We start from the raw sequence: 7,543 nt of genomic DNA, 5'->3' as shown, positions 1-7,543 counted from the left end.
ATTAATTTATAACATTTGAGCCATTAATTTATAACATTTAAGCCATTAATTAATAACATTTAAGCTATTAATTTACAACATCTAAGCTATTAATTTACAACATCTAAGCCACTAATTTACAATATTTAAACTGTTATTTTATGCATTTAAGCCATTAATTTGTAACATTTAAGCTATTAATTTATAACATTTAAACTATTAATTTATAACATTTAAGCCATTAATTTACAAAATTTAAGCTATTAATTTATAACATCTAAGCCACTAATTTACAATATTTAAACTGTTATTTTATACATTTAAGCCATTAATTTATAACATTTAAACTATTAATTTCTAACATTTAAGCCAGTAATTTACAACATTTAAACTATTAATTTATAACATTTAAGCCATTAATTTATAACATTTAAACTGTTATTTTATACATTTAAGCCATTAATTTATAACATTTAAACTATTAATTTATAACATTTAAGCCTTTAATTTGTAACCCCACATCCATTGATTTAAATCAATACTATCAATTCGTAGTGAGTCAATTAATGATTTATTTTGTTTTATTTTATTAACGGAATCCATCAAGTCTTTGAAGTGCTATTTTATTTCTATATAGCATTATTTTTTAATTATAAATACAGTAATTAATCTCTCATTTCATTATTTCGTATAAAACCTGTGGTAACACAGAGTGTAATTTTAAGATGTAATTTTCCATTTCTGCTCAAAACCAAGGACACAGCACCATATTCATGGAATCAAGGAAGCAAGTGCAATTTAACCGAAGGCAACGACATCTTATCATTTGTCCATACGCACTACAATTGGTACCTCGCATAGTTTCGTTTCTTCGATGATAAATTCAATATTCAAGTATGATTATGCGGATCCACGTACTACAGCTATTCTAATTAATAAATTTCAATACACGCCACTTCTTTATTATAAAATAATTTTACATCTCTGCTTCCAATGCTTAGAAACTCTTTATGTAAATGGGACCCGAGCGTAGTTACCTCCTCGTGGTGGCTCCCCGGTAATTGGTATCGTTTTCCAAATAATAATACACCAAGTACTATTTTGAATATTAGTATTATTATTTGGAAACGATATCAAGCTAAAAACTACTTGAATATAGTCTGGTCTTGATCATCCAAAATAGTTTTGGTGATCTAGACTGGACTAAAACCCCCCGCGGGGGCACCGTGGGACATCGTGGGACATCGTGGGACATCGCAGGACACCGTGGGATGCGAGCGTTTTAGCCTTAATTAATCATAAGATAGATACCTAAATTAATCATAAGATAGATACCTATGTTATGTGCATTGTAAGCTCATTCTGTACAAAAATACTTATCTATCTTGGAACGAAAAATAAAGATCTCGTCTCTCTTGATCCCCTCGCTTACCACACTGGAAAAATTGTTCCCACGATATATCGGTTCACGGTCGCTCAGTTCTTTCAAACCGTAGCGTGACGTACTCGCTCGCGCGTACGTCCGGATACGTGCGGGTCAACGTGCACTGGACAACTCTTTGGATTCGTAAGTCGCCCCAAGCACACCTCTGTGGTTAGTAACTACTCGACAACTGCCCGTCGTTTGCCTCGAATCACGGGAGTTGTCATCGCACTGGTGATACCTGCGATCCGCAATACTGTCCGATTGGTACTTCGGTACTCGGGCAGAGACCTGCATTTCACGTCCTCCTAATCCTGTTTAAGTGAAAAACTCGCGGGCGGGGGGACCCCACTGTTCAGTTGGGGTAATCCCTTCGTAATCCTGTTCAGCGGTCCCTCCCCGGGTTCTCACTTCGTCAGTTGGAGTGTGTTAAATTGCAGGCCTGTTTGCTAGGTCACTAGTATCATCGGTCGGTGCCATCGACCGTGATAAGATCCAGACGACGTGACAGGAATCGAGCGAAGGTCAATGCTTGGGCTTTCCGCCGAACCTTAGGGTTATCTGGTACACGGGAGTACGTCGCGTAGGTTTGCTAGTTCTTTCGAGAGATCGTGATTTCTTTTGTTCCGGGCGCGCCGCGGTTTTTCTTTCATCGTCTGCTTGTTGGGGCTCCTTTTCCATAGTAGCCTCATTTTTTTTCTTTCGTTCCAAGTTCGACAAATGTGTCTTTGATACGGAATGTTGCCGATAGGGTTGCGAATTATTGTACGATGTTTGTACTAATCGATGTAATCGTTGTATGGGAGATGAATGTTGCGTTGTGTGGGAGATAGATGTTGCGTTACGTATGCTTTGTTCTACGTTTGTAAAGATTCTTGTAACTGCTGCGTAGGAGATAGGTGTTTCGCGGTTAGGCTACGAAATGACTATCTCTTTACGCAGGCCCATGATCAAGTAGAGTCAAAACTCGACATTCTGCCAATAGGTTGAATGTCGAGATCGATGTGTAGTGTTAAATAACCCATGGACGGGTCTCGTGCGTAGTCACCTCCTCGTGGTGAGACCTGGTAATTGGCATCGTTTTTCAAAAATTAATCAGTTGATTAAGAACGAAGCTAAGAACTACGCAACAGTCCAGTTTGGATCACCAAAAGCCTCTAAAAGAATTTTGGATGATCTAGACTGGACTGCACCGTTGGACACCGTTGGACACCGTTGGACACCGTTGGACACCGTGGGACACCGTGGGATATGTCGAATCCATTCTGAGCCCATTCTGTACAATGATACTTATCTGATTTGGAACGAGATATAAAAATCTATTCTTCTCTTTCACTGAATCTTGCAGTTATTTTGTGCACAAGAGTGCGTCACGTGAGTCCATTGATTCTTTTGAAAGATTCTGATGTATGAAATTATTCTCTTATTTCAAATGAATTTTTAACGTATTATCTTATTGTTCCATTATCTAAAGTTCCATGTTTGTTATAATGTATTAACGATATTAGTGATATTTTATGTCTTGTTATAGATGTATCACAGCTTCTACTTCTTTGTCTTCTTTGGGAATGCTCCAATGGTGGCTCAAAATCCAAAAATGTAAGTAACTTTACATATCGTACTTCAATTATGTCTATTCTGTATATTTTTCTTTGATCACTATCAATTAAGAAACGCAATTCGATTGAAAATTTATGAGGTTAGCATTTTCTGAGGTTATTCTTTCATTGAAATAAAATATGTATTAAAGTCTTAATACCGAATTATGAAACAAATGACTAACATATTTTAGAAATCATTAGATTCTTAATTTTTAGATTTTAAACTTTCATATTAGAGTTTAAGTTTTTACTCTTATCAAAGTTTATTAGAATTTCAATCTTTATCATTACTAAAGTTACTAAAGTTAATAAACTTTCATTTTTCACTATCTCCAACTTTTCTAATAGTCAGCAATCACTCATCGTGTTTTGTTTGTAACAGATTTTTCGCAACCTCCATTTCCACCATTGGCCTTTCAACGGTTCCTGACTGATGTTAGTCTCCCTGATGATATTCGCTGGGATGGCGCAGCATCCATGGTACGTCCTCTGTTTCTTCGCTTCGAACGGTGAGTCGCGTACATTTCTGTTCCTCCGGTCACCCAATCATGTCGTAGGACGAAAGGTCCGAATCGGCACGGGTGACTGGTTGTATTACGTAGAATTTTCTGCGAGCATGGTGACCGCGGGTATTTTTTTATACCCGTGAGTAGTAACAATCTTTTTTTAAATTTATTAGTTTAGGATAGGTCTTGTTGCACAGCGCGATTATAATAATTAATTTTTTAATAATTAGTTTAAACATATACACTTGAGAATATATTCGTGTTATTTATAAATATGCATGTTAATATTCCGCATGAATATTTGCAAATGGCAAATATCTACACGAATATATCTGTTTGACATAAATATACTTGATCTTAAGCAATGAATTAATCGTGACAATATTAAGTCACGTTCGTTTATTTCACTTTGGCTAGAATTTAAAATATGAGTTAAAATTCATTTTTTCTCGTACAAGAATGTGTGAAATTTTACGTGCAAGAAGACACTTCGCGACGGGCAGATTTTTGAATGAAAGCAATAATTTTGAACACTGCTTCTGCACTTTCGAGTATATGCTTTGATAAAGAGATCGCCTGAGATTATTTCTTTCCTAGTAATATATTTAGAGTCAATTATTGCACTTGATTGAGTCTCGACGATGTATTAGTGTATCGTGCACACTTTCTACTTTGATGATTCATCATAATATTTTATCAATTTTCATAACTTAATTATAAGCATATACCATTATTCAATAATTAATTATTAAATATATAAATCTAATATATTCTTACACGCACAAGTTTGTTTTACTTTCAAATATAAGATCATGTTACAGTAATAATATATACAGTAATAATATATAATAATTATACATCAATTAATAGCAAAGTAAATAATAATAATAAATTATTTTCTATTAAAGAAATTTCTCTTTTCATGATAGTTTCGCTATTAATTCTCAAAGACCATTGTAAATTGCTTACGATGTTTGAATCATTGAAATATATTTATTAATAATTGTATGAATAATTAAGTAATATACCGTAATGATATTCTTACTAAACAATATTTTGTTTAATAGTAGCAGCTATACTCATGTAATATAAAAGCTTTTCATTAAGAACATAATCTTATCCGTAATTGTTACTGAACATTGTTTTAAATATGTTCTCTATTTCTCAATTTCATCAATTTCACTGTTTGAATACGATAAATTTGCGTGCGCTCGTGCCTACGAAAATCGAGCGTTCCTATTGGCGGAATATATTGCGAAGTTAAATAGAACGTGCCTATTGGCGCAGAATATAGCGAAGTGAAATTGAGCGTTCCTATTGGCGCAATATATTGTGATGTCATATCGAGCGCACCTATTGGCTGGAAAGTCGTAGTTTCAACCGGGTGACATACTCGTGAAAGTCGTGCTGCGTAAATTCGTCTCGTCGAGCGTTATCCTGTTTTTAGTACATTCGTTTCGATTTTATCAACGATTCTGCGCTTCTATCTGGTTAATTCAAATAGTACGATCGTATTTAATCGTTTATTGATTGTAATTTTAGTAAAATTATATTGTATCGCGAAATTTTCTTTTACTTTTGTCATTAACTGCGTATTTGGCAATTTGCAGTTACTGATCGTTTTTATTACCGATCTTTGAGGTAGAATCTGGGTTCTATTTTTATTTTATTTCACAATAATTGCTTTATTATTGATTTTTATACATTTATCCTTAACTGTATTTCTGATAGGGTTAGGTTAAAATTATCGATAATTCACATTACCGGCTTTTACTATAATTTGTTCTGTTATTGCAAATTATTGGTTTTGTCGTACATTTATTTGAAATTGTTTTTTTTTGTGTAGATTATTGGCTGGACACATGACTGAAAACACTGAAAGAATACACATCACAGACGCCACAAGCGATCAACAATCGATAATTCGAACTGAAATAAGATGAACGTCATAGATGATTATTAATAAATCGAATCGTTGATTTTTATGCCGATTTAGCAATGATTGACGTGTTATAACAAAGCAGAGGTACGTATACGACTATTTTCTCTTTTTATTGGATCAATAGTAATCGATATTTGCTAAATAATTGCTATACCGCTTACGATTGGCATATAATAACATCATTTTATAAATAGTTGCATAATTTGTTGAAAATATTAAGATGAAACAAAAAGAGGTTAAAGAAATCACATTTGAAACTGTTCACATATAAAAATGTTTCGGTTATACAGATTATCGTTAATAATCGGATATACTATTAATTAATTAATTAATGTTTTTATATTAATATATAACAAATTATGCAAAACATTTAATTGTTATTAGAAAACAATCTATTTGTATAGTAATTAGATTTTAACACAATTTCAATTTTTATTGTTATTAACATTTCAAGTTTTAATAGAGTTTTATTTTCCATTACCTTAGACTTTTTTAACAATATATTATTTTTATTTATTATATATTATTTTATTATTAACGATATATTATTTTTTAAGAACAAATTATGATATTTCATATGTTTTGTTTTAGTTTTTCATAATTTTTACTTCTTCCTGTGCTTTGGGAAGGACGCAGTGATGCTTCAAAACTAAGCATGTAAGAATCTTTGCATATTGTACTCCAATTAATTTTATTCCTTGTATTTTGCTATAATTATTCACAATAAAAAAACAAGTCTGATTTTATACTTTAATATCAGAATTTCAGTTGTTACAGTAATTAAAGTTCACTAACAATTTAATTTTCCTATTGTTATTAAAGTTTAAGGTTATCATAGAATTCCATATTACGTTATTTAACATTTTTTGCTGAATCATTAAGTTTCAAAATAAATTATTCACGCATGTATTATTTATATATCTATAAGAAGACATATGTTTTGTTAAAGGTTTATCACTCCTTCCTCTTCCTCCTGCTTCCTGAAAAGGACCTAGTGGTGTTTCAAAAGTCAAGAATGTAAGTAATATGTAAATTATTTAATTCTATTGCTATATATTTCAATTTGCTACTCCTAATTTGAATATTGTCATTAAAATTTTAATATAGATTAATAGACATTAATCCTCCACTGCTTTAAATTTTCCAATTAATTAACGTCATATTATATTATAATATAATATAAGTAATAATATAAAATATAACATAGTATGACTAAATTATAATATTCCATGCATTGTTACAGTTTTTTCCATGATGGGATTGGATTGCGTGACTCCTCCTTGATAACGGTCTTCACGACAACTTTCCCTGGGCTACCATAGCATCGATGACTACGCTCCTCGCATCTTATGGTGAGTCGCATGCATTTTTGTCCCTCCGGTCACTCAATCATGTCGTAGGACGAAAGGTCCGAATCGACACGGGTGACTGGTTGTATTACGTAGAATTTTTTGCGAGCATAGTGACCGCGGGTATTTTTTATACCCGTGAGTAGTAACATTCTGTTTTTAAATTTATTAGTTTAGGATAGGTCTTCTTGCATATCGCGTTTTTGTTTATGTTAATTACATGATATACTGAACAATTTTACATTAACAATATTAATAATACTACTAACTGATATTATAACGATATTATATTAACAATTAGTTTGAATATTTGTGATTGAAGATATACATGTATGTTCATTGTAATCACTTTTAAAGTTGGAGTGTATTAAAAATGTATATCTAGAGAGAGTTGCAATGATTTAATTAAATGTTTCGTAGTGATGAAGTCGGATGCCCTCCGACTTCGTTGCATTAAAAATTGCGATTATTACATATTTAATAATAACGATAATAAGTCATTTTTTATTTCACCTGGCGCTATTACGATGGATTTAATTGTTTGCCATTCATTTTTTAATTTGAGTATTAATTTAAAATATACATATAAAGATAGTAAAGTTCAGTCCTACCGTACAAATATGCATGGAATTTCATGTGCAAGAAGAAATTTCGCGACAGGCAAATTTTGGAATCAAAGCAGCAAGTTTTGAACATTGTTTTTGTGCTTTCGAAAATGTGCTTTGACGAAGGAATTGCCTGAG

At 32.3% G+C, this 7,543-nt stretch overlaps 1 long non-coding RNA gene across 1 annotated transcript; it reads left to right on the top strand.

Annotated features, from left to right (window-relative positions):
- Window positions 1-5,983: 5,983 nt before the first annotated feature.
- On the top strand, window positions 5,984-6,986 carry LOC138178515 (uncharacterized). Its single transcript, XR_011172730.1, has 3 exons — window positions 5,984-6,108; window positions 6,401-6,468; window positions 6,695-6,986. It is a non-coding gene; the product is annotated as an uncharacterized LOC138178515 (long non-coding RNA).
- Window positions 6,987-7,543: the final 557 nt, after the last annotated feature.

The sequence above is a fragment of the Bombus flavifrons genome, chromosome 3 (assembly GCF_040668555.2).
Source record: "Bombus flavifrons isolate JBK064 chromosome 3, iyBomFlav1_principal, whole genome shotgun sequence".
Taxonomy (NCBI): Eukaryota; Metazoa; Arthropoda; class Insecta; order Hymenoptera; family Apidae; genus Bombus; species Bombus flavifrons.
This window is presented reverse-complemented; position numbering and strand designations above follow the sequence as displayed.